Source organism: Armigeres subalbatus, chromosome 3 (genome assembly GCF_024139115.2).
Source record: "Armigeres subalbatus isolate Guangzhou_Male chromosome 3, GZ_Asu_2, whole genome shotgun sequence".
Lineage (NCBI taxonomy): Eukaryota > Metazoa > Arthropoda > Insecta > Diptera > Culicidae > Armigeres > Armigeres subalbatus.
The window spans coordinates 276,277,914-276,294,229 of record NC_085141.1 but is presented as its reverse complement, the minus strand read 5'-3'; the positions used below and the strand labels follow the sequence as shown (position 1 = coordinate 276,294,229).

The 16,316-nt window shown below is 36.3% G+C and overlaps 1 protein-coding gene and 1 non-coding gene across 4 annotated transcripts in view; one reads left to right on the top strand and one right to left on the bottom strand.

The window, feature by feature from the left end:
• LOC134224556 (Kruppel-like factor 3) overlaps positions 1–16,316 on the top strand; it is a 643,489-nt gene that overhangs the window by 478,738 nt on the left and 148,435 nt on the right. The gene's annotated exons all lie outside the window — the stretch shown is intronic.
• Trnan-guu (transfer RNA asparagine (anticodon GUU)) lies at positions 1,803–1,876 on the bottom strand. Its single transcript has one exon. It is a non-coding gene; the product is annotated as a tRNA-Asn (tRNA).

The window sequence follows — 16,316 nt, the reverse complement described above, 5'->3', positions numbered from 1 at the left end:
CTTGAAATTCATTGGATAATTTCACCATATTTTATAAGATGCTTGTCTTATGGTTTCCTCGTGACATTCACGAGTCGCGTGCCTATTTTGAGTTTTTTTTAAAGCGTGCTCGATTGAGAAATGTTTGTCGTCACCATCGCCACCGTTGCCCGCCAGCAGGTCACGATGACGCGACGAGTTGTCGTCGTCACCTGTCGGCGTTGCGCTTATCGGAAACACGCGATCTTTGCAATCTACCACGCTCCAAAACAAGCAACACCTGGCCTCCCCCTTCGGATGTGACACCGCTTGAGGGTGAACCAGCCTCCACAGCAGCAGCTCCATATGGATCCAACAACGGGGACGCAGAATGTACCGTGTCTGATATAAACAGTTAGACCGGCGATCCATGAATACAAACATTATGCGGAATAGTTTGAGGCGCTGCCAGTGTGGATGTCCCATGCCCGTGTCGGCACAGGTTTAATTGAGTGTGTCGGCATCTGAGCAGAGGCTAGGGAAAGGCGCAATAAACACTAATAAAATGACCACAAATCAGCGGAACATGTCCCACTACCGGTGTTGATGCTGGAAAAGAAGATGGGTTGCTTTTGGCTTTCAAAGTTGATATGCGAAGCACTCGTGAACAGCGACGCCGCACGGCTGATAGAATGTTGATTTATGGAAACTTGATGAACGTGTGGTGGTGATATTTAAGAAAAAAGAAGTTTTCTATTGAGGTATGCTAGATTAACAAAAAATATATTGACTAGATGGTGTCAATAAATACTGTATATGATAACTATTAATATTTGCACAAACATATATCATATTGAGAGAGTTGTAACTATAAGTATTTTATAAATATGAATCACTTTCGGCGCGCTTCTTCATCTTTTGTCCAGTCCTCACGAAGCTGCTTGAAGATCAATTGGGTGTGTGTGGCTGGCAACGTCTCTGGATGAGCCTTCGCCATGTGACGGTCAAGGCTGGTGATGAAAGTGTATGCACGACCACACTTTGAGCACACATTGTGAAGAATTCCTGGCCAGCAAGGAGTGAGACATTCAGCAACGTGCATCAGAACCATGCCAGGTCAATTGAGGGACACACTATTTTTGATGTAGTAGATAGCACTGACGAAGCAAACTGGGACGTCGATCACTCTATTAAACGATATTAACTGAAATGAGACGATCAGATGCACATGGCAGGAATAAATATTGTCTCGATGACGGAGCGAACCGACGGACGATGTAAATGAGTAGTTGTTGGGGCTTCCCTAACAACGTCATACCGCCGTTTTACTGCCACTGCTTCCGAACTCGTTGGAGAAACCAAGCTAATTAGTAAGGGTTATGGCAGCCACAATCTCATACGGCAATGAAAATGAACTACCATAAGGGCATGCATCACCGACGTCATGCAAGTGAGAGGCTTGGTAATACAAGGCTATGTTGGCCGATGATATATATGAAAGCTTACGTATTGGATTACACTATAATTAAAAATGACGTCATAAAACAATTATCTGAATTATCTGAACAAAAAGTCCTCGTTTAAGTTCAAGTAATGGTATGAAAAAGTTAAACTTACTTTGGGAATACTAACTTATTGATTTTATGCTTTGGAAAAGCAAATTCTCATAAAATGAAGGTACGATACAATATCATACGTAACACAATGCTTCAGTCCGTGTCCTTACATATTACACACACCACCTCATCTACGCCTGCCGATCGGTGCAATTTTGCCAAATCAAAAAGTCTCACCTAAACCAGTGGTTTAAAAATGTAGAATGTAAAAAATACCAAAAAACATTCCGCCCCCGGGTGGACTCGAACCACCAACCTTTCGGTTAACAGCCGAACGCGCTAACCGATTGCGCCACGAAGGCTCATGCTAAAACAAAATTAACAAAAAATCACACTCACTGTTTCTCTGTATAGCTCCCACCGACCGGCACACCGCAAACGGGTCTCGGGACGCTGTTCTTACACTGAACGAGCGTTCTGTCTACCTACAAAGCGAAGAGCTGGTGAAGCGAATAAACTGACGTTAATTTACTGAAGCCTCACTGGACGAGCCCCTGCTGATTTGAATGATTAGTGGTATGGATGGAGTAGGTTAGTGAGCGCAAAGCGCACTCAGCGATAAGCACAACACATTCAAACAGCCCGACGATTAAAAGATGACTCGCCGACCCAATATCTAAATATGGGGGTGAATGGTATGGTATGCACCTTAGAATGTGATTTGAATATGTATTTTGTTAAATATTGCAGCAAAAGGAAGAGGGAGTAGTTCACTCTCATCGTATGAGACAGCGTAATTCGTTATAAACATGTCAACGTCAACTGGTCTTATAATATAATACAGTAATGTTCCGTTATTATCACATCACTGCCATTGCCTCTATTGTATATAAATAAGTGTTACGCAGTAAACATACTACAAATAATAATAACATTCTTGAGCTCTTACGTGAGATCTAATAAACAAATCATTCGATACTTTGCTCTATTTAGCCGCAACGTCGCATATGGTGCCACCTTCCCTGCTGCTGAAATAGAAACCTCGTGCCATTCCGCTTAGTTAGGTGGTACGAAACTGTATGATAATAATAAAATCCGATATTAGAGCCAATGTGAGAGCGAGCGGTTGGCTCATCGCTTTGAACGTTCGCTCGTCCATTGCTTGGCGATGATGTCTCCGAACGAGGGCTATTTGCAGTAAAAAACTAATTAAAAGCAAATTAAAATAACGAATTAATTATATTGCCGTATTGGTTACATTTACTAGGTTGGTAGCTCTCAGACGATCTCCTCTGCTCGATAATTTTTATGGCCGATCCAAAATAATTCCTTATTGGCTTTGCGCGGGCGCGGGTGACGCAGTGTTCCAAACAATATTGGCATTTGATTTTATTAATTTCATCAACCGTCGTAGACTAGTACATATAAATATACATAAGTTTTCATTTCCTAATGTAAAAATACATAAATTGAGAAATAGGGTATCTATTCCATTATTAATAATATGCTCCTATATCAAAAACATTCGTAAAACAAGCATTTTAGGCTCGATTTGTGTCGTTTTTTGTTGTTATCCGGCGTGCTCACTGCTAAAAAAAATCACAAAAATGAGAAATAAAACAATTTGCGCACCAATCCTTTGTTTTCGAATGGTATTGGTTTGGGTATTTGTCAATAAACGTCCCTAGTTCCGATACTTCAAAATATCGATATTTGATTCGATACGATAATCAAATCAAAGTATCGATATATCGGAAAATCATATGATATTTCAGAAATGAGAATATTTAGAATATATTTGTGTTAGTTATTTAATTACTATAGTATTACCATATTACCCCTTTACAATAATTATTGGAAACTTTTTTTCTATTACTTAATCCAATCTAAAGTGTACCAGTCCAACAATCATTGGCGGCGGCGTTCGTCGTAGTTTTAACCAGTAGCGGAGGCGTTTTCGGCATGATACTGCCTCACTATCTCCCGTTCGCTCGAAAAAATCAACTGAAGTTTCGAGAAATTTTCTCTCTTCAGAATTTTCACTGAAGTTTTTTTTCTAATTTAATTTTCAAAGAAAATTCAGAATTATCACGAGAAAATCCATTGACATTGAAAAGGAAATTCTTATAAGCTTTAATGAGAAATTATCATTTTGTTTCACATCAAATTCCTTTGAATTTCGACAGGAAATTCTCTCAGATTTTCACGGGCATTCTTCAAACTTTGCGCAAAAATTTCCATCCGAAAAAAAATCGTCAAAATTTTCTTCAGAAAACCCGTAGAAATATTTGGAAATTCCTAAGGAAATTCTCTTAAATTCTTAGGGGATATTCTTTTGAGTTTTGGAAGGAAATTTTCATACGTTTTCCAATTCTTGGTAATTCCTATTTCCACAAATCTTTTTCTAATAACTAAACAAAGTTAATTTATCTAATCTACCATAGGAACACGTCTAATATATACAGTCGACTCTCCGCATCTCGATATCTCTCCCTATGTCGATGGTTTCCTCAGTCTCTTCAATCTACATACATTTGGGCTTTCTACATCTCGATAATCTCCCTATCTCTCTCTATGTCGATGGGTTCTGACAAGGGGCAACTAACTCTAAACTTTCGACAGTATCCAGAAATACTAACAAATACTAGCGGAAAACTACGTCGCATCTACGGTAAATTGATCGAAGAGCCCTGGTTGGGAAAGTGTGAAACACATTGTCACCCAGTCGATACAGTCCACCCAGTTTTAGGCAACACATGATTTCAGTCTCCTTTAAATTCCTAAAAAATACCTGAACAACTTTTTCTATTACTATTACTTTTTGAGCAATCTTTAGGGCCCACGTTTTGGTTTGATGGCATTAGAATTATAAAATGCGTTTTGAAAGTTTTCTAGAATCTGCAGAAGGTATAAATCAGGTGTTTCCAATACGGGGGAGCACTGTGTTTCATCAACTAACTGACAAACGCCATAACAACAGAACTAGCAACCGTTTCTTTGTTTGACGAAAATCATGGATACTAGAAATATCACGAAAAACTATTGCGATACAATGGGTAATATTATCGCAAAGTTTAGAGTTACTTGCCCCTTGGGTTCTGATCATATTTTGTTTAGGATTTTATCCCCTTATGTCGATATGGCCAAATTTTTGGGCTACTAGACCATCTTTGGACAATAACAATCACTTCAACAACTGGAAACGACATTTGTTTTGTTGTCGATTGATTTTCGTTTGTGTTACTTTGTTCTGATTCAATATATCGATATCGAAAGCAAAAATATCGATATGACCGATATATTGAAAGCAAAATATCGATACAAAAATATCGGATATCGAAACCAAAATATCGATATTCCGATATATCGGAAGTATCGGAACGTCCCTAGACCAAGTAAAATTTGATTCTAAGTTGAATAGAATCGAAAAACATTCGAAAACGACTGAAAATTAAAAAAAGTCGGTATATTTTATCTTATAACTGCTGTATCTCAGGAACGGTAGTACTTAGAATAAAATTAATGTACACTAGGGTGGCTCAAAAAACACTTTTTCAAATTTTTGATGGGCCGCTCTCTTATTCGGTTCTATTTGATGACTTGATGCTCTGGACAAAATTTCAGCCAAATCGGTCAACGTTTGGGCGGTACTAAACTCGATGGAAGTTTATATGGAAAAATGTATGCAGAAACATCCAAAAACAGTGATTTGCAGTTGGACCACGAAATTTACGATCAAGAACAATGATTCTCATCCAGTTCTTGTAGAATTAAATACAGAATGTTATGCTGGAAACCGCGAGAAGATTAGAGTTTATTTGGCAAAGATATTAGCATTTTACTGGAGTGTTGTAGGGGTGAATTTATTTCTTTTCAAAGGTAAAAGAAACGAAATTTGCTTAAACCCCACTTCAAAGAAATGCTAATAACTTAGCCGGGCAAACTCTAATCTTCTCGCGATTTTCTGCATAACATTCTGTATTAAATTCTTCAAGATCTGAATGAGTATCATAGTTCTTCATCGTAAGTTGTGCCGTCCGACTGCAATTCACTGTTTTGAGATGTTTCTGCATACATTTTTCCATATAAACTTCCAACGAGTTTAGCACCGCCCAAACGTTGACCGATCTGGATGAAATTTTGTTCAGAGCATCAGGGCATCAAATAGAACCAAATAAGAGGACGGCCCATCAAAAAAATTGAAAAAAGTATTTCCCATACTAATTTGAGCCACCCTAATGTACACCTTTTCCATTGGAAATTTAACGTACTTTCATAAAATCGGGTTGATTAAAACCAAAAAAAATATTTCCACCATTTTTGAATAACCAACTAATTTTAAAAAAATTATAACTTTTTCGTCCATTATTTCTCCATTATGACTCATAGTGCAAAAATATATATATATTATCTGCTACTGCATATCAAAAAATAAAAAATATTGAAAAATTCGTTTTTGAGAAAATCGATTTTTAAGTTTTACTATCAATGTTGGAACATTTTTTTTCAGAAAAATATATAAAGCTCTTTTAGTGGAATGTATTCAACCGTCTAAGACGAATTAAGTACTTTCCATTTGATTCCACCAATTAATTAACTAGTGGAATTAAATGGAAAGTACTTAATTCGTCTTAGACAATTTTTTTTGCAGTGTACACCCGATTCATTTTTACACGTGGGATGCGTTCCGTGTAAAAAAAAGTTTTCAGTTCAAAAATTTGAAAATCCGTGTAAAAAAAGTTTTATGATTTCTCGACGAATCAGGTTAAATGGAGCAACATTGTAAAAATTTTGTATGGGATTTTTTTTTACACGGCCGTGTAAAAAAAATCCGTGTAAAAACAGAATCGGGTGTATATTTTTTTCACATTGCCCCATTAACTTGCCCTAAAACTTTGCCGAAGACATCAAAACGATCGGTCAAGCCGTTTTCAAGTTAAATTTTGTTGAAAGTGTTCAAGGTGTTTTTGCTTAGGCCCTTGTCAAAAATTTGGCTAGAGTCAAAATGGCAAACCAATGATGCAGATTATGTTTTTTTTATCACAAAGAATGTATATGCAAAATTTCAAAATTTTGTATATGCAAAGAAAATATATGCAAAGAATGTATATGCAAAGATTTCACACAGCATTGCTCTGAGTCTCTTACTCTTTTACATTTTTCCACATTTTGATTTCCTAATGCGATTGAAATGTTTGGTGTTGTTCTTTTTCTGCTAAATGATATCAAGTTGCATTTCTTTACATTCAGTTCTAATAGGCTTTTCTTGCCACATATGTAGAATTTGTCTATTATTTCATGACGGAAAGACTGATGAAACCCTAGCATTTTTACAATTCTCTAGCTTTCCCCCATTAAATTGATCAAATCTTAGTATATATAAACACTGCAGATCCTAAGACGAATCGATCAGTAAGGAAATCTTGAAAATCGGTCCATCCGTTTGTAAGTTATAATGCCTCAAAGCAAACGCAAACTCATTTTTATCTAGGACTAGTTGACCCGGCAGACGTTGTTCTGCATAGTAGGCGAAAATGCGTGTTGTGAACTGCCCATGCAAAATTTCCATATGATTCTTAATTTTATTTTTTCATGATATTATTCTCAACGTTACTCGTAACTTTCGCATGAGGAAATATCATATAAACCCGTCGGAAACGATAACGAACATATTTGCCCAAGGAATGCAGAAAATCCGTCCAGCCGTTTTCGAGTTATGCGGATACGAACACAGACCATTTCATTTTTATTATATAGACTAGTCGAACCTGCCCGATCTTGCTCGGGTTGTCCTAAATGTCAATCGTTTGGTCGTCGCCCTCTAGATCGATTTCAGTTCGCGTCTGATTGTTTTCTTCAGAAATCATTGAAACGTAGCATTTTTACATTTGTTCGACTTTCCCAGCAGAATGTTCTATTTGAGTTATAATGCCTCAAAGGAAATGCAAACTCATTTTTATATATAGAAAAGAAGATAGGATAGGATGTGACAACTCAATTGAGACTGCCTTGTTGTGTTTTAGTCGGTTGCTCTGACGAGGTGGTCGCCAGTGCAGCCAAAGTAATTTGGTACAAAATCTTCCAAATATCATGCATCAAAACTTGATGTTTTTCTTTCCGTTCCATCCATTATTCATGTAAAAGAAGCGAAAGACTATTAGACAGAGGTTTTCGCTAATATGAGTTTGAGGTCGAAAATGACAGAAAGGTGAATCGTTATGCTTTAAATCAACAGTTTTAAACCTTTACAACCCTTGAAAATGATTAATATGGCGTTTTCAGTTTAATAAAAATTTGTTTTTTTTTACAAAAAAAAAATGGAACTCAAACATTTACGTATTTTGCTTATTATCAACTTTACAAACCTGCAACACGGCCAACACTAACAACATGCTGTCTTACGAAAAACGTGCCGCCACCAATCGAAGTAATCGATTGTCATTTTCAACCAACCAGCAACCGGTACGATTGTGATAGCAAATCGGTACGATTTTTACTGACTACTTGGCATATCCTACCCTAGATTCTTAAATATAGAGATTATTTTAAACTTTTAGTCGAACGTCTTCGCTTGTCATAAGACGAGTTTGTAGTATACCATTTTCAGAATTAAATAGGATAGTACAAACTCGTCTTATGACAAGTAATTATATTCGCCAAAAGAAGTTCTACGGAAGAATCCTTGGAGAAATATTCAAATGAACTACTGCGGGAATTTTATGCATTATTCCTGGAGGAGTACCCGAAAGAATTTCTGAAGGATTTTCTGCAGAAAAGTTTGGAAGAAAATCCGGCAGGAGTTTCCAAATGTAGTTTTTCATGGGGTATTGTGTTTCAGAATGTATTCTTGAATAAATTTACAAAAAACCACCCGAATGGATTTTTGAAAATATTTGCTGAAAGAATTTCTGAAAGAATTTGCTAAAGAACTATTAAAGACATCCACGAAAAAAAATCCAATGGAATTTTCAAAGAAATACCTACTGGAATTTTTATATTAATTTCTAGATTAATACAGGAATTAATTCGGAAATTATTTTAGAAATTTTCACAAGAAAGGAAATTTCATTCGAGGAAATTAAAGGAAATTAAGAAAATAAAGGAATTCATTCGAAAAGTCTTGCGCGAATCCGAACAGTAGTAAAACAAAACCCTGTTTTGAATCTAGAATTAAGAATTTATGCCAAAAATATAAACCCAAAAATATCGAGATGGCAATCGATCCATCATCATACTTCTTCGGATATTCTCAAGTATTTCTTAGGAATTTACTTCAGGAGTTGCTTTGGAAATTTATCCAGAAATGTCTTAGAGCATTCATTCAGGTGATATTTCATGAATTTATCCAAAAGTTTGTTGAGAATATAATCCAGATATTTTTTCTTAAAAAGATACCCCCAGGAATTAATTTGATTAGCTATCCAGTAGATCTTTCATGCATACCTTCAAAAATTCCTCCAAGAATTCCATCGTAAATTACTCTAAGTAATCCATCGGTAATTTAACCAGTGATTCATTACTAAATACCCCAAAGAATTTCTTCAAAAATCCTCAGCTAATAAATCTAGAAACGCATTCTGAAATTCCTTTAGGAATTCTTTTGAAATTGTTTTCCAAAATTTGTCTAAGAATTCTTTTGGAAAATCCTCCGGAATTTCTTGAACGAATTCCTTTAGCAATCCGCCGGAATTATTCTTTCGGCAAATTCTCAGGAAATTACTTCGGAGATAGATACAGAAATTCTTTTGGAAAGCATCAAGATATTTTTTTCCTAAATTTAAAGAAGGATTCTAGGAATTCATTCAGATTTTCCCTGAAGAATTCCTTCAAAAATTCCTATAGGAAAATTTGTTTTTAAAAACCCTTAAAGAACGCTTACATCTTGAAAATTCGTTCGAAAATTCCTCAAGCAATTCCTTCGAAATTTTTTTAACGATTTAAAAAAAAATCTTCGGAAGCTCCTTTGGAAATTTGGTCGGAATTCCAACGGAAATTCTACAGAAATTCCTTCGGAAATTGTATCAGGAAAACCTCCCGAAATTCCCTTAATTGATTTGTTTTGGAAATTGCTTTAGAAATTTGCGGAAATTGGTTTAGGACTTCCTTCGAACTTTTTTAAGAAATTGTTTTAGCAAGTATTTCAAAGATTCACCCAATGATTCATTAAGAGATCTCTCTAAGAAGATGGAATAATTCTAGAAAATCCTTCAGAATTCCTTCAAATCTTCATCCAGGAGTCCCTTCGGACATTCCTCCTTAAAATCAATTAGATATTAATTGACACCTTCAGATATTCCTTCAAAAATTTTCTCGGAAATCACTTTAGAAATTCTTTGCGAAATTGTATCAGGAATTTCTTTCTAACCGTTTAACCGTTAGGAATTCTTTTAGTATTTCCCATTTCATTCTTCAATAAATTCTCGGAAAAATTCTTCCAACTAAATTTGTGGATTAATTCCTGCGGGAATTTTGGGAGAAATTTCGTATGGTTTTACTAAGATGATTGCCGCAGGATTTCTTGGAGAATGTTTCCAAGAAATTTCCGAATAAATTTACAAAGGTCTTCCCAGAGAATTTTTCGAAGAAACGTCAAAAGGAATTCCTGGCGTAATTTGTTGGAGGAGTTCTCAAAAAAATGTCTGAAGGATTTCCTAAAACATATCCCATAGAAATTCAGAAATTGTTTTTTAAGTACAATTTAAGAAAAACAAATAAAACAGACATATTTTTTTATTGCCTTTATTAACGAGATTTTCGGCCCTAGGCCGGCTCATCTCGTATAAAGCAGACATATGTCTTTTATCGATTAGCTGCAAAACGTCTATTTCGTTTTGACGTTTAGGCATGCATTTCCTCCGTCTCTTCACGGTCTCGATGTTCCTGCTGGCGCTTTTTCCTCCGAAAAATCGAGTCTTGTCTGTTCCGCGCCCGTTTGTATCGTGCCTCGTTCGCCCTCGTGCGGTGTTGCAGCAACCCAAGTAACAATGATAGCTGAACAGTGAGAGCAATAGCTGAACAATGGTTGGTTAATGGTGTTAATAGCTGAATAAGATGATAGCTGATTATCAAGTTGAAATTGGTAGCATTGGTTGAGTATATAGCGTGTCTCTTTTCAGCTTGTCATCATTATGCTGAATATGATGCTCAATAGAAGATTATCCATCTACTCTACCTTTCTATCAGACTTATCTAGCAATATTCAATGATGAGCACAATGAATCTTTTTATTCAACTGTTGAATGTAATAACAAAAAAAGGTTTGTGGATCATAATAAAACAGGAAATGAATAATCTTATAAAGAAATTCAAAGAAATAGTGGTATACTACGAAATCTGAAGAAAAAAAAAAAGACGTATGAGAAATGTGAGAAAGTTTTGAAGAGCATGTTTTCAGAAAATAATGAAACCGATGTTGTCCTCCCTGATCACTCAACGATCGATTGCAAATATGCTGAGGAAAATACATTATCGAAAGGTAATCTTTTGGAGGTTTGGTAAATGATAAAATATCACTTGGCAATTTTTATTTGATTTATTAAAAGACAACAACGATTTTCCCGATGACGAACAAATACTTCAAAACACTTCCGCTGCCCCAACGCTGAGGCACAATAGTTATAAGTTTTTTTTTCCCATTTTCTACCGTTTCGAGTACGGCAAAACTGTCAAACGTATCTACAAATAAATAAAGAATACTTTTATCCACGCCTTGAAGGTATTTTATTTATATTTACCTGGATTTTTCTTCATTTTATTGGATTTTGCCGGAGATCCACTATAGTTGAAAATCTGGGCGAGCACTGAACTGTAAACAATAGCTCCTGATATGTTTTGACAGCTAATCCGTAATGTTCTTACAACACTCCCATCAACTTATTCAGCTTCAATACAACCTTTGCTTCAATACCTCCCAATCTTTATTTAGGAACATGACGGTATGTATAGTTATAAGTTATTAAGCACCCGTACCATTCCAGGTGGAGCAGATGCTAAGGTGAAAATGACTATCAATCAATGCTCACAGTTCGATTATAATTATTAATTCGTATCTTTCAATTTCCAGGCTGGGCAATATGAACAGTGTATATACAGATATCCTTCCTAAATCTAGATCTACGAAGTCACATGATAATCAGGACGAATTTTTTTCGTGATGCTACATAGTGATGAATAATTTGCTGGTTTGAACATGATTGAAGCGACTCTAAAGCTTCAGCATCTGGTCATATTTTTTTCTTAAAATAGAATCTATAAACGATGCGTCATATGCTGGTTGTTTAATTGCTTTTACCATAAAGGTATAAGAAGCGCTCTCACATTCCTGCAACCTAAAAATAAGCGCTTCTACAGCCTTAATTCAGCGCCCCGAAAGAACGATCGAAACTGGCTGAATTTAGACAAATCACCAAAATTAGATGTTTAAGACCTGAACAAACGATTATGAGTTCTTTTTACGCAGCTTTTGATTCAAAATGAAGGCTGATTTGTAAAAGCTAGAAGCGCTTATTGTTACCTAGGAATCTCTATTAACACTCTTGTTCTCCTCAACTAACTGCTCACATTCATACCGTCGCACCAATCGTTCTACTGAGTCAGGAGGCACCGTGCCTAGTGCAGCGGTTGCGGTGCTTCCAATGGCGGATCGAATATCTCTCCAGCCATCTTCAAGAGATGCTGCGCTTAGTAGATACTACAAGCGTTGAGTTTTGTTACTTTTTAATTATACGACCCAATGTCTTGTTGAACCATATGCTGATTTTCAGTAAGCCACTGAACGAACCTACTGAAATATAATAAATTTATAAAAGGAATGCTGTAAACCAGCAAACCATAACTTTGCTGGTAAGACTCCAGCAAATCAGTTTGCTGGATGATTTGCATAAAATTTTGTGTGTAGTGACTTTTTCAATTATAGACAATAAAATGCAATGACAATTTCGTTGCATTTAAACTGCTTGGCATTTTTTTTAAATTAATTTATCACTTGACGACTTCAATTATAATTCTTACCACTGACGCCAAATTATAAATGAACCAATTACGCCAAAAATGCTGGTGCACCCAGTATTGGTGCAGTATCGGTATATCAATGCGATCAAATGTCTTACTAAAGTCAGTATAAAGAGCTTCTACATGGTTGCCATCATCCATTGCATTCAATGAATAGTCCACGAATTGAAGCAAATGTGTGAGGTCGAGCGACCTCTAAAAAGCCGTGTGGCAGTGATCAGTGATTCTATTTTTAATTTACAAAAATAGCTTTTCGTTGACAATCGCTTCGAAAAATTTTGGAATGCAAGATATAAGGGCTATACCACGATAATTACGTACGTCTGATTTTCGGCCAGATTTAAATATTGGTACTATAAATGAGCTTTTCCATGTCTTTGGGCCGATTCCAGATTCTAGAGACTTATTAAGAAGCCAAAATAAAGGAGTATTGAGTTCTTTTACTAGCTTTTTCAAAGTACTGATGAAATCGTGTCAAGGACAAGTCACTTCGTAATATCCAAGTTCATTAGAGCGTCGAAAACTTCCTGCACTTAAGTTCGATTTACGACAAAATCCCTAAAAAATCTGGATAAAATTCTAAATAATCGCGGTCGCGATGCTTTTCCGAAAATTTAGTATAGAATTTTTGGAAAAAAATTGACAAATAAATTGCAGCTTTTTTTTAGCTATCCCTATGGTAAAAATCACTCTAATAAAGAATGGGGAAGACTCGTTTGACCGAAAGCCGTTTGGCCGAACAAATCATTAGGCTGAAACCTATCTGATCAAAAGTCATTTGGCCTAACAGGGCATTTGGCCGAATAGGACATTTGGCCAAATAAGACATTTGGCCGAATAGGACCTTATCACTTATGATCGCCTTATGATCGAGTGATTTTTTAGTTTTCAAACTGTCTCCAAATGAGACAGACCCTCAGAATAATTAATTGAATTATATATAACCAGAGACCGGCGCAGTGAAAAACTGTTGAAATGGCAACGTATGAAAATGCACGAAATCGTGAAAATAATATAGAAAAATATATAGTAGAAACAACCAAAACTTAGTTCATTTCAACCAAAATTCTAGGTTGAATTATGCACAAACAAAGCTTCAACTTGAATTAACCTAGTCGATTGATTGAAGCAAACTAAATTTTTTAGTAAAATATTTTGCCAGTTTTGAGGTGAATACAACAAAACATATGTTTGAATCAACCATATTGTTGGTTTGTTCGTTTGACATTTGTGAAACAACCAACGATTATGGTTGTTTCAAACAAGAAAAAGTAGTTAGAAATAAACAATGTTTAGATTGTAACAAACCAAAATTTTGTTTGATTCAAACGATAAAATGGTTGTTTTTAATCGCATTGTAATTGAAATGTTTTCAATGAATGAAAAGAATTAAAAGCAACACTTGTTCTATGAAATAATATTTATTTAAAATTTGCTGAAATCAACGTGAATGGGTAATATAGTAAACAAAAAATGATTAATAATACACGTAATAATCCATAATCCCACACAATTCTCTCGTATTCGCAAGCTGTATCGTAGGGGAAACCGCCAAATGTTGAACGGCTAAAATTCTTGCCTATTGTTGAACGCCCATAAGAAATGCACGTGCGTTCAACAATAGGCGAAAAAATTAGCCGTTCAACATTTGGCGAATTACCCTAGTACTTTTATAAGGTTCTCATGATGGGCACTCGATCTCCGGTTGCTGATAGATTTTTTCTGCATGGTCTCAAGCGTCTCAAGAGATATTGTATGCTATCCAAACTAGTTTCTTTGATTTGACGGCAATTTGTTCCTGGGCTAGACAAGAAACGCGTTAAAGGTAGCATATTGTGTATAACTATATTATAATATATCCTTACCTCTATTCTAAATTCACGCTAAATCAATCCTGTTTTAATAACTTCAAAATATTGAAAAATATGCATGCTAATTCGATTGAAGTATATTTAAAAATGTCGGGAACAGCAAAAAAAAAAGCAATACTAATGAGTATGCTTATTTAAATTTTGGCTTTCTCAGTCTGTTGAATTAAGAACGATTAATTGTATACGTTCCCGACGTTTCGGCCGATTGGTTTTGGCCTTTCTCAAGGGCCGAAACGTCGGGAACGTATACAATTAATCGTTCTTAATTCAACAGACTGAGAAAGCCAAAATTTAAATAAGCGAAGCAAATCCAGTCGGTAACGCCATTACAAATTCTAATGAGTATGTTTTCCTGTCTAGGATATCACAAACAACACCAAGCAAACAATGTTTTTGTTAAAACAACCTAATTTTTTCGTAAATGTAGAGAATGAAATTGTAGAGAATGAAAACTTTTTTTTCGACCAGCTAATTGATTTATAATCTTTAACAACATAAACACATGTATGCTCAGTGTCAGAATAGAATCTAGTTCATCTCTTCGTTGTTAGTTTTTTTTTCTAGCCCTTATTCACATATAACTGGCGGATAATCTCTCCTGATGGATAAATAGCCCTATCAAGAAACCAGTACGTGATTTGAACCGCACTCATGATTCCACCAAGTTTATTAATATGCCCCACACACGCCAACAATTAGTCGAGGACCAGCACTTTGCAGATTCCAACACGTTGTACCCGTGCTCCGTTTTCGAACGTCGTCAGTGCAGTCGGCGGGCCTCGTCATCGTGCGAGTGCGTCTTTGGAGTGTGAAAATATTTTCCGTTTCCATTTCAACAACCTAACGGAGAAAAACTTATGAGACACTCGAAACCCCTGCTCTGAAGAGTTCCGTCCTCAGCTTCACCGGCCCAAACATAGAGCTGGTAAAGCTAAAGCTAAGGCCAAAGCCCATTAAGGAGATTTTTCGTGACAAACATTGCTAATTAAATATCTTGGCTGTGCATATGCACAGCATATGTTTCGAAATGGACAAATTGATATGAAATTTGCGAAAAGAATCCACGTGTCTTGGAGGACTCGAACCCTCAACCTCCTATACTCTCTAGATAGGCGTGATAACCCCTACACAACAAGACCACTTAAAGGTCACGTTGCGGAAAAGCCATCAGAATCCGAGTACCAACCTCCTGCCAGTTAGCTCTCTTTTTTGCAAATTGAATATCTCTTTCGGATGTGAGTTGTCAATCTCACATGTGCTTCCTACTTGTATACCCACAGCCAAGCAGTGCACATTATTGTTTATTAAACAGAGAGGATCGCACTCCATACCCCCAGGAACTGTCTGGGCGGGACGGTATAGAAATGCAGCAGATTCAATCTGCACTCTGCTGTGCCAAAGGCTTGCTTGGCTAAAGAAAAGCATTTGATGAGTTGATTGCCTTAACGTAAGCAGTGCGTGTACTCAGACGACTAATGACGGTGAAAGACCGACACTTGATTACAATTAATTGCATATTATTCAGCAACTCAGCCGTACGAAACTATTTTTTTTGTTAAATATCTTGGCTGTGCATATGCACAGCATATGTTCGAAATGGACAAATTGATAGGAAATTTGCGAAAAAAGAATCCACGTGTCTTGGAGGGACTCAGACCTCAACCTCCTACTCTCTGAATGGTAAACGTGATAACCCCTACTAGCAGACAAAGACCACTTCAAAAGGTCACGTTTGCGGAAAAGCCATCAGAATCCAGTACCAACCTCCACCGCGGTTAAGCTCTCTTTTTTAGAAATTGAATATCTTTCGGATGCTTGGATTTGTCCAATCTCACATGTGCTTTACTATTGCCAGCATACCCACAGCCAAGCGAGTGCACATTTGTTTATTAAACGAGAGGATCGCACTCCATGCCCCCCA